A 13,659-nucleotide genomic window follows, 5' to 3' on the forward strand; every position below is an offset into this window, starting at 1 on the left:
CCAAGCAGTTAACATAAATACACGAAGGAGGCTAGATGAGGACTAGGAGGCCAAAGAGAGTTCATGCCCCATCTAATGGGGTAACTGCTACTCAGCTGTAGCTGATGGTCACCACAAGGTAATACAGGCTCCAATGTTGTCAGATCTGATTTTTTTGGAAGAATCAGTTATAAGGGTCCTTAAGATCATTTACTTACTCTCCCCATACCCTATTCATAGAGTTGTGCCTCTCAGACTTACTTTTTGTGTATCATTCCTAGGTGATCTTGTTACAAAGAAGATTCTGAGTCAGTAGGTCTGGGGTAGAGCAGTATCCTATACCAGGGTATAGTAGGCTTGATATTCTGCATCTCTAACAAGTTCTCAAGTGAAGCCAGTTCTGTTGGTTTGTAGACCAAACTTTGAATAGCAACACTATAGAGGAAAGTGCTTGGTCTGGGAGGTTTAATGACTTGTTCAAAGTTACACAGTGGTCTTTTTAACCCCAAAAATTCCCATATAAATTATCAGCGAAAGAATTGATTTTTATAGGAAAGCATCTAGGGAAAACAAATTTATAATTTTTCATTTTGGAGTGATAGAATTTAGCTTCCTAGCAAATACTCTAATATAGTAAAAGTTCTACTTTTCAATTGTTAAGTGCATAAGTAGATAGTTACTACTGAGATTAGAGTGTTACATATTCAGTACCAATCTTCTATTGTTACTTATTTAGGAAAGTAAAATTACTTCCCACTTAGGCATACCAATAGCTCAAAGAACTTTTCAGGTATATATTATGTTACTCCAATTCATAATAAGATTGCTTGTTTTCAAGGCCTTACCTCAGCTTGCCACAACTGTTCCCCGTTTTATGGTTTAGTGGTGGTCGAGGGGTCGGTGACTCATGTTCTGGCACAACTTTTTGCTGTTAGAGGAAGCAATATAGACCTTTTTTCTCAAAGCATTATGGTTGTGTATTTTGACTTATTTGGTGGCTTCCTGAAGAATTGGTTCAAGGGCTTGTCTTTGTTTCATGCACCTCAAAATACTCTCAGGGTTTGAGTTGTCTTTCAAGTGGTGTTTGTGAAAAATATTCAAAGGCATACGCTACTTCAGCTTTCTGGGGGTAAGGGGCAACAGTTGGGGCAAGCAGGAGGCACACTGAAAATCCTAGAAGAGGCTGGGAAAGGAGGTACATGGGGAGTAAGAGCTTTGAAAAGCTCCCATGTATACTGAGAAATCCAGAATGGCACACACACATCCAGGGCTAGACACATATTCAACAAGCACCTGAGAAGACTGTAAGCTTTCACCTCTGATCTTTAGGCTCTGTGTAAGTAGAAAATTGAGTCTAAGAAAGAACTGTAAACAGCCTGGACAAGCACTGAAGGAGTACCCCAACTCGGAAACAATCTGCATAGACTGGGAGAGTGTTTTTTGCTCTGTTTTGCTTTGTCTGGCTCTACATGTTTAAGGAAAGCTGCCAAATCACTAAGTTAATGGAACAGAGACTTAAATAATCACAAAAGACAGAGAATGAAGTCTTTACAAAAATAGTCTAGGGGCGCCTGGGTGGCTCAGTGGGTTAAGCCACTGCCTTCGGCTCAGGTCATGATCTCAGGGTCCTGGGATCGAGCCCCGCATCGGGCTCTCTGCTCAGCAGGGAGCCTGCTTCCTCCTCTCTCTCTGCCTGCCTCTCTGCCTGCTTGTGATCTCTGTCTGTCGGATAAATAAATAAAATCTTTAAAAAAAAAATAGTCTAGAAAAGTCACCAATGAAACACGTAAGTACAACTCAAAAGAAACAACAGCATCATACCCTGGGGAGGGGCAGAAATCTGATTTTTAGAAATACTGTATTATAATACTAAAAACGTCCAGTTTTCAACAAAAATTTCCTATACATGTAAGGAAACAAGAAGGTATGGTATCTACAAGGAAAAAATTAACAGAAACTATCCCCGAGGAAGCCCAGACATTGGATTTACTAGACAAAGACTTTAAATCAACTGTCTTGAGCTAAAGGGAAATAAAAGAAACTATGGACAGAGAACTAGATGAAACAAGGAAAACAGAGTACCACCAAATAGAGAAAAAAATCAATAAAAATACAGAAATTATAAAAAGGAACCAAATAGAAATCTTGGATCTTAAAATTACAGTAACTGAAACAAAAAATCACTATGGAGACCCAGCAGCATGTTTGAGCAGACAGAAGAATTAGTGAATATAAAGTGACTAGAATTAGTGAATATAAAGTGAAAGAATTAGTGAATGTAAAGAATTAGTGAATTTAAAGAATTAGTGAATATAAAGATCAATATAAAAATATAATTAGTGAATATAAAGGTAGGTCAATTGCAATCATCCAATCTAAGAGGCAGAATTAAAAATAGTTAAGAGTAAACAGAATCTAAGGGACCTGTGGGACACCATCAGATCTACCAACATAATCATCAGAGTTCCTGGAGAAAAGGTGAGAAAGTAAAGGGCAGAAAGAATATTTAAAGAGATAGTGGCCAAAAATGATCCAAATTTGAAGAAAGATGTGAATCCAAGAAGTTCAATGACCACTAACTAGGATAAATACAGAGAGATCCACACTGAGATACATTATAATCAAACTATTAAATATCAACAGTGAAGAAAGACTCTTGAGTGCAGCTAGAAGAAAATGACTTATCTTGTACAGGAGATTCTCAATAAAGCTAACAGCCAATTTCACATCAGAAACCATGGAGGACAGAAGGCAGTGGGATACAAAGTGCTGAAAGAAAAAAGCCATCAACCAAGAATTCTATAATTGACAAAGTATCCTTCAAAAATAAAGGAGAAATAAAAGCCTGCCAGATAACAAAAGTTGAGGAATTTCAGAACTAGTAGACATGTCCTACAAGAAATGCTGAAGGGACTACTCCAGGCTGAAATGAAAAGACACTAGACAGTAACTCAAAGCCAAACAAAGAAATAAAGAACAGTGGTAAAAGTTACTATATAGGTAGTTATAAAACCCAGTGTTACTGCATTTTTGGTTAGTAACTTCTCTTTTTTTTCTGTATTATTTAAAACGTAAATGCATAAGCAATTATTATAAATCTATGTCAATGGATAAATAAAGTATATATATATATAATTTATGACAATATAAAGTGGGAGTGGTGTTTTATACAGAGTTTTCATATGCCAATGAAAGTAAATATCAGTTTAAATTAGATTGTTATACATTTAGGATTTTAATTGTAATCTCCAAGGCAACCATTTAAGAAAATAACTAGAAATATGCAAAAAGAAAACAAGGGAACACAGTAGCCCTCTAGAAAAATCCATTAAGTATAGAAGAAGACCTTAATGGAAAAACTGAGGAAAAACAAAACAATGAAATATATAAAGCAAAATAGCAAAATGGCAAAATAAGTTCTTCCTTACTGGTAATCAATTTAAATATAAGTGGATTAAACTCTCTAATTAAAAGCAGAAATTGGAAGAATGTATTAAAAATAGTATCAAAATATATTCTATCTGCAAAAGACTCACTTTAAATCCAAAGACACAAATAGGTTGAAAGGGGAAAAAACAAAAGAAGATATTCCATGCAAATAGTAACCAAAATGAGATGGGCTTCTATAATAATATTAGACAAAATAGATTTTATGTCAAAAATTGTTACAGTAGACAAAGAAGGACATTACATATTGATAAAAAGTTAATACATTAAAAAGATACAGTGAGGGACGCCTGGGTGGCTCAGTTGGTTGGACGGCTGCCTTCGGCTCAGGTCATGATCCCAGCATCCTGGGATCGAGTCCCACATCGGGCTCCTTGCTCGGCAGGGAACCTGCTTCTCCCTCTGCCTCTGCCTGCTTCTCGGCCTACTTGTGATCTCTCTCTCTCTCTCTGACAAATAAATAAAATCTTTTAAAAACAAAACAAAACAAAACAAAAGATACAGTGATTATAACCATATACATATGCAACAAAGGTCCCCAAAACATATGAAGCCAAAATTGGCAGAATTAAGGGAGAAATAGATGAACTTAACAATGACAGTTGATGTCTTAAATATTTTTTTGAGATATAACTGATATATACCATTAGTTTCATGTGTACAACATGCATTTTTTTTTTGCTTGTTATGAGAACTTTTAAGATTTAGTCTCTCAGCAACTTTCAAATATACAACACCATATTATTAACTATCGTCACAGTGCTGTACATTATGTCTCCAGGACTTATATATCTTATAACTGGAAGTTTGTAACTTTAGACCACCTTCACCCTTTTTTGCCCATTTCCTCCCCCATACCCCCTCTAGCAACCACCAATCTGTTCTCTATGAATTCATGTTTTTTTAATTTCCATGTATAAGTGAGATCATACCATACCTGTCTTTCTGTGACTTATTTTATAATGTCCTCAAGATTCATCCATATTACTACAGGATTTCTTCCCTCTTATACAGCTGAATAATATTCAATTGTATATATGGAATTTCTTCTGTACATGTACATGGGGGTACAGTTATTCTTTCAAGTTAGTGTCTTCATTTCCTTCAAATAAATACCCAGAAGTGGAATTGCTGGATCATAAGACAGTTCTATTTTTAATTTTTTGAGGAATGTTCGTATTATTTCTCATAGTGGCTATACCAATTTACTTTACCAGTAGTGCACAAGGGTTCCCTTTTCTCCACATCCTCACCAACACTTGTTAGTCCTTTTCTTTTTTATAAAACCGTTTTAACAGGTGTAAGGTAATGTCTCATTGTGTTTCTTTATGTGCATTTCCCCGATGATTAGTGATGTTGGGGTACCTTATCATGTACCTGTTGGCCATCTGTATGTCTTCTTTGGAAAAATGTCTATTTAGATCCTGTGCCTATTTCTTTTTTTTTTTTTTTTTTTGAGGTATGTTGGTATTGGTTTTTTTTTTTTCATCTTTATTTTTTTATTTTTTATTTTCTTATAAGCATATAATGTATTTTTATCCCCAGGGGTACAGGTCTGTGAATCGCCAGGTTTACACACTTCACAGCACTCACCATAGCACATACTCTCCCCAATATGTGCCTATTTTTTAATTGGATTGTTGTTTTGTTGCTATTGACTTGTATGAGTTCTTTATAGATTTTGGATATTAAGGCCTTATCAGATATAGGAAATATTTTCTCCTATTTTGTAGCTTACTGTTTCATTTTGTTACTGGTTTCCTTTGCTGTGGAGAAGCTTTTTATTTTGATGTGGTCCCACTTGTTTATTTCTGTTTTTATTGCCTTATGATGTCAAGCCCAAAACATCATCAGCAAGACCAATGTCAAGGAGCTTACTGCCTATGTTTTCTTTTAGGAATTTTACGATATGGGGTCTTATGTTCAAGTCTTTAATCTTTAATTTTTGGGGTGATTTTTATGTATGGCATAAAATAGGGGTTTCATTATTTCCATGTGACTGTTCAGTTTTCTTAACATCATTTATTGAAGAGACTATCCTTTCCTGATTGTATATTCTTGACTCCTTTGTAAATTAATTGACCATGTATGTGTGAGTTTATTTCTGGCCTCTCTATTCTTTTCCATTTATCTGTGTCTGGTTTTATGCAAATACCATATTGTTTTATTATAGCTTTATAATATAGTTTGAAATCAGGGAGTATAATGCCCCTAGCTTTGTTCTTTCTCAAGATTGCTTTGACTTTGGGGTCTTTTGTGGTTCCATACAAATTTTAGGATTGTTTGTTCTATTTCTGTGAAAAATTCCACTGGAATTTTGATAGGGGTTGCATTGAATCTATAGATTCCTTTGGGTAGTATAGACATTTTAGCAATACTTCTTTTGATCCATGAGCACAGAATATCTTTCCGTTTATTTATGTTTTCTTCAGTTTCTTTCACCAACGTCTTATCATTTTCAGTGTACAAGTCTTTCACCTTTCTGGTTAAATTTATTTTTAGGTATTTTATTCTTCTTGCAGCAGTTGTAATGGGATTGTTTTCTTAATTCCTTTTTATAATAGCTTGTTTTTAGTGTATAGAAATGCAGATGATTTTTGTTTATTCATTTTGTATCCTCAAACTTTACTGAATTTGTTGATTAGTTCTAACTTTTTTTTCAATGGAATCTTTAGGGTTTTCTAAGTATAATATGTCAGTGCAAATAGAGACAGTTTTACTTCTTCTTTTCCAGTTTGGGTGCCTTTTATTTCTTTTTATTGCCTGATATCTCTGGCTTGGAGTTCCAATATTATGTTGAATAGAAGTGGCAAGTGTGAGCATCCTTGTCTTACTCTCTTCTTTTTTTAAGATCTTATTTATTCATAGAGAGAGCGTAAAAAGGGGAGGGCAGAAGGAGAGGTAGAGAAAGAATCTTAAGAAGGCTCCTTGCTCAGCATGGAGTCTGATGCAGGGCTCAATCCCACGACCCTGAGATCATGACCTGAGCCTGGAATCAAGAGTTGGTTGCTTAACCGACTGAGTCACCCAGCACCCCTCCTAAACTTAATCTTAGAGAAAAAGCTTTCAGCTTTTCACCATTGAATATGATGTTAGCTATGAATACTTTAAATAATGGATAGATCATTCCTCCAAAATGAATGAAGATTATAAGGAAATAGAACACTATACAATACTGGAAAGAACAACTACATAACAGGCATATATAATGTTTCACCCAATGTTCGAATATAGATTCTTCATAATGGCACACAATTGCACATAGGATAGACCATATGTTAGATCACAAAGCAAGTCTCAAAAGTACTTAGAAAGATTTAAATAATACAAAGTTTCTTCTCCAACCATGATAGAGTAACAGAAAAATTATAGCTGCAATGACCTACATTCAAAAAGATCTCAAATCAACAAGAACGTTACAACCTAACTAGAGCAAACAAAACCTTCTCTTCTAAAAGAAGAGCAAACAAAACCTAAAGCTTGCAGAAGGAAAGGAATGATTAGAGAAAAGTAAAGAAGAGAAAAAAGAGAGCTTAATGAAATAAAAGAAAATCAACAAAAGTTAGCTTTTTAAAAAGATCAATTGAATTGGTGAAACTTTAGCTAGACTGACTAAGAAAAAAAGAGAAGACATAAATTACTAAAATGAGATATGAAATTGGGTACATTGCTACCAACTTTAAAGAAATAAAAATGACTATAGGAGAATACAGTGAATAATTGTACACCAACCAGTTAGATACCTAAAGTAGACAAATAAGTGAATTATCAAAACCAACTCAAGAAGAAAACGCAAATCTGAACAGACCTATATTAAGAGGTTGAATCAGTTATGAGGAATTTGAGAAACAAGACACAGGATTATAGGGGAAGGGAGGGAAAAAAGGAAACAAGATGAAACCAGAGAGGGAGATAAACTGTAAGAGACTCTTAATCTCAGGAAACAAACCGAGGTTTGCTGGAGGGGGGTGGGGAGGGATGGGGTGGCTGGGTAATGGACACTGGGGAGGGTATGTGCTATAGTGAGTACTGTGAATTGTGTAAGACTGATGAATCACCAACTTGTACCCCTGAAACAAATAATACTTTATATGTTAATTTTTAAAAAAGAGATTGAATCGGTAATCAAAAACCTCCCAGCAAAGAAAAACCCTAGGCTAGATAGCTTCATTGGTCAATTCTACCAAACATTTAAAGAGGAATTGACACCAATTCTCAAATTCTTCCAAAAAATATGAAGGGACACTTCTAGGACCAACATTACTCTGCTACCAAAGCCAGACAAAGACATCACATATTACAGACTAATATATCTTGTGAATATAGTTGTAAAATATGCTCAATAAAATACTAGCAAACTGAGTCCAGCAGGATATTAAGAGGATGATATACCAAGACCAAGTGAGATTTACCCTAGCAATGTATGTAACATCTGAAAATCAGTGTAATACACCTTATAAATAGAATGAAGAACAAAACCACCTGATTATCTCAATTGATGCAGAAAAAAAAAGCATTTGATAAAATCCAACATCTTTTTTATTTTAAAAAACAATTCCTGATTTCAAAACTGAATCGTCAGACTAGGAAGAGAAGAGAACTTCCTCAACATGAAAAGAACTTCCTCAACATTGAACAAAACCCAAGGTTAATATCATCTTCATTGATGATGGACCAAAAGCTGTCCTCCTGAGACTGGGAACCAGAAAAGGATGTTTGCTTTCACAATTGCTATTCAACATCGTACTAAAAGTTCTAGCCAGAGAAATTAAGCAAGAAAAAAAAAAAAAAAGACACCGAGAAGGGAGTTGGGGGAAATTGGAGGGGGAGACGAACCATAAGAGACTGTGGACTCTGAAAAACAATCTGAGGGTTTTGGAGGGGCAGGGGATGGGAGGTTGGGTGAGCCTGGTGGTGGGTATTATGGAGAGCACGTATTGCATGGAACACTGGGTATGGTGCATAAACAATGAATTCTGGAACACTGAAAAGAAATTTTATAAAAATAAATAAAAATTTTTAAAAAAGACATCCAAAACAAAAGAAATAAAATTATCTCTTTTTACACATGATCCTATGTATGGAAAATCCTATATATATAAAGAAAATCCTAAAGAATCTGCAGAAGTTTATTAGAGCTAATGATAAGTTGCAGGGTATAAGATCAATATACATAAATCACTTGAATTTTCTATACACTAGCAATGTGCAATCCAAAAAGGAAATTAAGAAAACAATTCTATTTAAAGTAGCATCAAAACGACTAAAATACCTAGGAATAAATCTAATGAGGGAGAGGTACAAGACTTAAAAACTGAAAACTACAAATCATTACTGAAAGAAATTAAAGATCTAAATAAATGTGAAGTATTTATGTTCATGCTTAGAAGGCTTACTATTGTTAAGAAGACAGTACTTCCCGAAGTGACTTGCAGAATCAATACAATCCCTCTCAAAAATCCCAATGACTTATTTTTACAGAAATGGAAAAGCTGACCCTAAAGTTTATATGGAATTGTAAGTGACCCAGAATAGTTTTAAAACAATCTTGAGAAGGGGAAACAAATTTGGAGGACTCACAATTCCTGACTTCAAACTTACTATACAAAGCTACTATATCAAATAATGTGGTATCAAGAGAATGAAAGACAAGTCACAGACTGGGAGAAAATTTTTGCAAAAGATGTATCTGATTAAGGACTGTTACACAAAATGTGCAAAATATTTGAATTCTTAAAACTTAACAATAAGAAAACAGCCTATTAAAAATGGACAAAAAACCTGAACAGACACCTCACCAAAGAACATATACAGATGGCATTTAAGCACGTGAAAAGATGTATCACATTATGTATCTTTAGGAAATTACAAATTTAAATGGGATATCACTACAAATCTATCAGGATTGCCAAAATCCAAAATATGGACACACCAAACACTGAACACCAAATACTGGTCAGGATGTGGAGCAAAGGAAATTCTAATTTATTGCTAGTAGAAATGCGTAATGGTATAGCTACTTTGGAAGACAGTTTGGCAGTTCCTTATAAAGCTAAAAATACTCTTACCATATGACCCAGCAATCACACTCCTTGGTATTTACCAGAAAGAAAGAAAGAAAGAAAGAAAGAAAGAAAGAAAGAAAGAAAGAAAGAAAGGAAGGAAGGAAGGAAGGAAGGAAGGAAGGAAGGAAGGAAGGAAGGAAGGAAGGAAGAGAAAGAAAGAAAGGAAGAAAGAGAGGGAGAGAGAGGGAGGGAGGGAGGAAGGAAGGAAGAAAGAGGAAGGAAAAGAAAAGAAAGAAAAAGAAAATTGTGTTTACACAAATGTGTAAATCTGCACACAGATGCTTATAGCAGTTTTATTCATAGTTGCCAAAACAGAACAAATCAAGATGTGTTTCAGTAGGTGAATAGATAAACTATGGTATGTGTAAACAGCGGAATATAAACATGATAGCTCTTGCAACTTGATTTGATTCAGTTTCAGTTTTTTTTTTTTTGCTTTTATTCTCCCCCTTTCTCTTCATTTGTCTCTTCTCTCTCTCTCTCTTTTTTTGGCAATGATACCTCATGGGTGGTGCTGTGTAATTTGTAGTGTATCACATCAAGAGGTACATAACGTTTGTTTTATTCTAATAGTGATGTCAAGAATGATCTGTAGGTTCAGGTATTATCATGATAGGTAAGTGATGCTTCTCAATTCTTGGCTATACAGTAGCATCACTTGAAGAATTCAGAACAAATAAATTGGACTTTTTGTGTGTGTGGGACCTGGGCAGCAGAATTCTTTAAAAGTTTCTTTCTTTTTTTTTTTTTTTTCTTTAAAAGTTTCTTCAGGTGATTGTAATGGTCAGCTAAGGTTGAGAAATACCAGTGCAATGATTTTAGTGCCTATGGGGATTGTTGCCTAGAAACATGAGATTGCAAAATGGTGATTTTTTGATTCAGTATTCCTTCACTCATTAGCTAGAATGCTTTTTTGAAGAAAAACTTAACCCTCTTCAACTGGTTACTCAGAAATACAGAAGGGTAGGATAAATTCTTGATTTTTTCCCCTCATATCACTGAGTCTTGTTTTGGTGTTTAGGAACACCATCATGAACAAGTAAATTTCTGTATATTTGGTATGTTTTGATACATTGCAATCATTATTATATCTTTTGATGCTCAAATTATCCATTTATTTATTTTTGATTTGTCCAGTTGGCTACAAGTTATATCCTGTGTCTTTAATCTTTCATAGCTTTTTTGTTCTCTGGCACAATAAGTCCTAGGCTTATCTTGTACATTTTGTACACACCAGACCTGGAATCAGCCATTTTACCCAGAAATCCAGGTTCCTTTTACTGAAATCACAATGTAGGCAATAAGGATGCTCATTGCTACTGAATTTAAAAAAGTATCTAGGGATTTGCAGTGTAGAATATGAGAAAATATGTATTTTTTTTGAATGAGAAAAATACTTCCTGAGTGTATGTTGATATTTCCAAAGTAAATTTAATATTGTAGTTTCAAATGAGGTGCTTTGATCTTATGTGCTAGTATCTTTCCCCCTAAAAATCTTGTTTCCTAATGGTAATAACATATTTGCTTTATCCTACCAAACATAGTTTTTTTTCTGATGTGTGTTTATATGTATGTATATATATATATAGAGAGAGAATAACTTCAAAACAATTGTATCAGTAGTTTCAAAGCAGCACTATCACAAACAATAAAATTACCAATGCAGTGTAAGATTTGTTTGTGATTCTTTTCTCTTTAGGGTGTATCTTACCAGGAAGGTACAAGAAAAATACCAGATTTAAATTATCTTGATATAATGTTTGTGTAGTTAAGGCAACTACAACTTGTATAACTGGGGTTCATCTGTTTTCATTTGTTTTTAATTTTTAGGGATTACTTTTTAAATACTACATTTGTTTTAAAATTATGTAAAGTAATTATGTGGTTTCAAAGTCAAAACCATAAGGCAAAGTCCATTCTCAGAACTCTAGCTTCTTTGCCTATTTCTTCCCCACTTCTATCTTGCCTCTTACATGCCAGCATTTCAGTTAGTTTTTGTTCTATCTTTGCATTCTTTTTGAAAATCTATGTTATACACACATGTAAGTGTCTGAGTTTATGAATGTATTATTACCTGTAACTTCTTGTAAAACTAAATAATAATACATTAAAAGTGTTTTTCATTTCTAAAGTATGCATAGATATCCTCTCTCAGGTTCCTCCTGACAGATCTTTTAAGTTGGCAGAACAGATGATATTATCTCTGTTTTATATAAGGGGTCCAAGGCTCAGAAAAACTTAGTTTACTTAAGGTTACCAGGTTTTTAAGTGGCAGAGTAGATACCCATGTAGTGTGGCGCAGTAGTTAGGAGAACAAGTTCTAGAGTTAGCTTGCCTGATTCGGTTTCACTACTCGCTAATTATATGACTTTGAGCAAGTTACTCAATCTCTTTAAGGTTCTCTACTCCCAGCTGTAAAATGGAGATACAGTATCTGTCTCATATGGTTGTTCTAAAGTATAATTGAGATAACACATAAACTCCTTGGCTAATGCCTAGAGAATCTACTAAATGCTTATTGTTGGTTAACATGTTGGCTAATATTACCATTCTAATAATTCTAGTTGATGCTTTTCCCACTACACCACAGTGCTTCTGAACTTATTTTTCATCCATGCAAACTTCTAGGATTACTCTTATCTTAATTGATCTGTTTTCTGAATATAATGTGTTTTTAACATATCTATATGGCCATGTAATGTTTGAGTTTGCATTATAGACTTTAGCACATGTCTAGTATATACCTAGATTCTAGATCTTCTTTTAAAATTAAATTCTCCACCAAGTCTTATGTAATATCTTGCTTACATTGAGTCCTGAAAACAAATAGTGGGTAAATTGTTTCTAGCTGAAGTGAGTGCTTTATGGAGGGAGAGGTATCTGTGTAATTCTGTGGATGGAGGGCTGAGGGTAGAAGAGCTACAGAAGCAAAGTCATACTAGCTAAAAGGATAATGTGTTCAGGACACATGTGTTATATTAAAAATGCCTGAAGGAAGATGTGGCAGTAGGAAAGGAAACCTGAAACATTTTGGAACTTTAGCCTCATTATTGTGATATTTAACAAGGGTACCCAGCACTTGGGAGATTTGGGGGTGGGATACCAAACCACTCAAGATACCTCCATATTTTCAAAGTGTTTGAGATAATAGTCTAGTTTGTCAATTGTACTTATATTTTAAAGGGAAGAAAACAAAGTTGACCTTTTTTAAAAAATGTGGGCGCATGAAGTGAAACCCTCAACTTGGGGGTTTTGCTGAGTGTGGTTATAATGTTTATGTTATTCTGTCACTAGATGGAGTCCATGAGTCCAGGGAACTCTCGCTTGGACATTTGTATACCCCTTCCTATGATTCCCATTCTGCGCCTTTGAAAGAGAGAATTTTCTTAAAAAAAAAAAAAAAAAAATTAGGAAACAGATTGGGATGGCAGAATTTTTAGATTTGCCTTAAAAAAGCGGTTTGTTAAACAGCAAAATAATCTTTTTGGTTGTTCACTTTGCAAAAATTTTATTTGGAAAAGATCTTTAAAACCAGAGTTTAATATCCATTCTAAATCTTTCTGATAGAAACAATATTTTTAATTTAACTTATTATGGAGATTCAATTAAAAAGTTAGGTTGTTATCCTCTGTTCCAGAGTCACGGCCCCCCTGCCCAGGAACTCTCTTTTTTTTTTCTCAGTATAGTTGACACACAATTTTATATTAGTTTCAGATGTACAATATAGTGATTTGATGAGTTTATACATTATGCTATGTTCATCATAAGTATAGCTGCCATCTGAGCCCAAACATTGCTATTATAGTATCATTGACTATGTTGCTTATGTTATACCTTTTGTTCCTATGACTTATTTACTTTTTAACTAGAAGACTGTATCTCCACTCCACTTATTTTGCTCAACCTCCCATTCTGAGGTAAACTGTTCTCTGTATTTACAGTTCTGATTCTGCTTTTTGTTTATTTATTTACTTTTTAAGATATCACTTATAAGTGAAATCATATAGTATTTGTCTTTCTCAGTCTGACTTATTTCACTTGTTATAGATGCCCTCTAGGTCTATTTATGTTGTCACAAATGGCAAGATCTCATCCTTTTTTATGACTGCATAATATTCCTGTGTGTGTGTGTGTGTGTGTGTGTGTGTGTGTGTGTGTGTGTGTGTGT

At 34.3% G+C, this 13,659-nt stretch overlaps 1 protein-coding gene across 2 annotated transcripts in view; it reads left to right on the top strand.

The window, feature by feature from the left end:
* Positions 1 to 13,659, top strand: part of LOC111141256 (SRY-box 30) — a 30,276-nt gene that overhangs the window by 11,708 nt on the left and 4,909 nt on the right. The gene's annotated exons all lie outside the window — the stretch shown is intronic.

Source organism: Enhydra lutris, unplaced genomic scaffold (genome assembly GCF_002288905.1).
Source record: "Enhydra lutris kenyoni isolate GAN:26980312 unplaced genomic scaffold, ASM228890v2 scaffoldscaffold5, whole genome shotgun sequence".
NCBI classification, from domain to species: domain Eukaryota; kingdom Metazoa; phylum Chordata; class Mammalia; order Carnivora; family Mustelidae; genus Enhydra; species Enhydra lutris.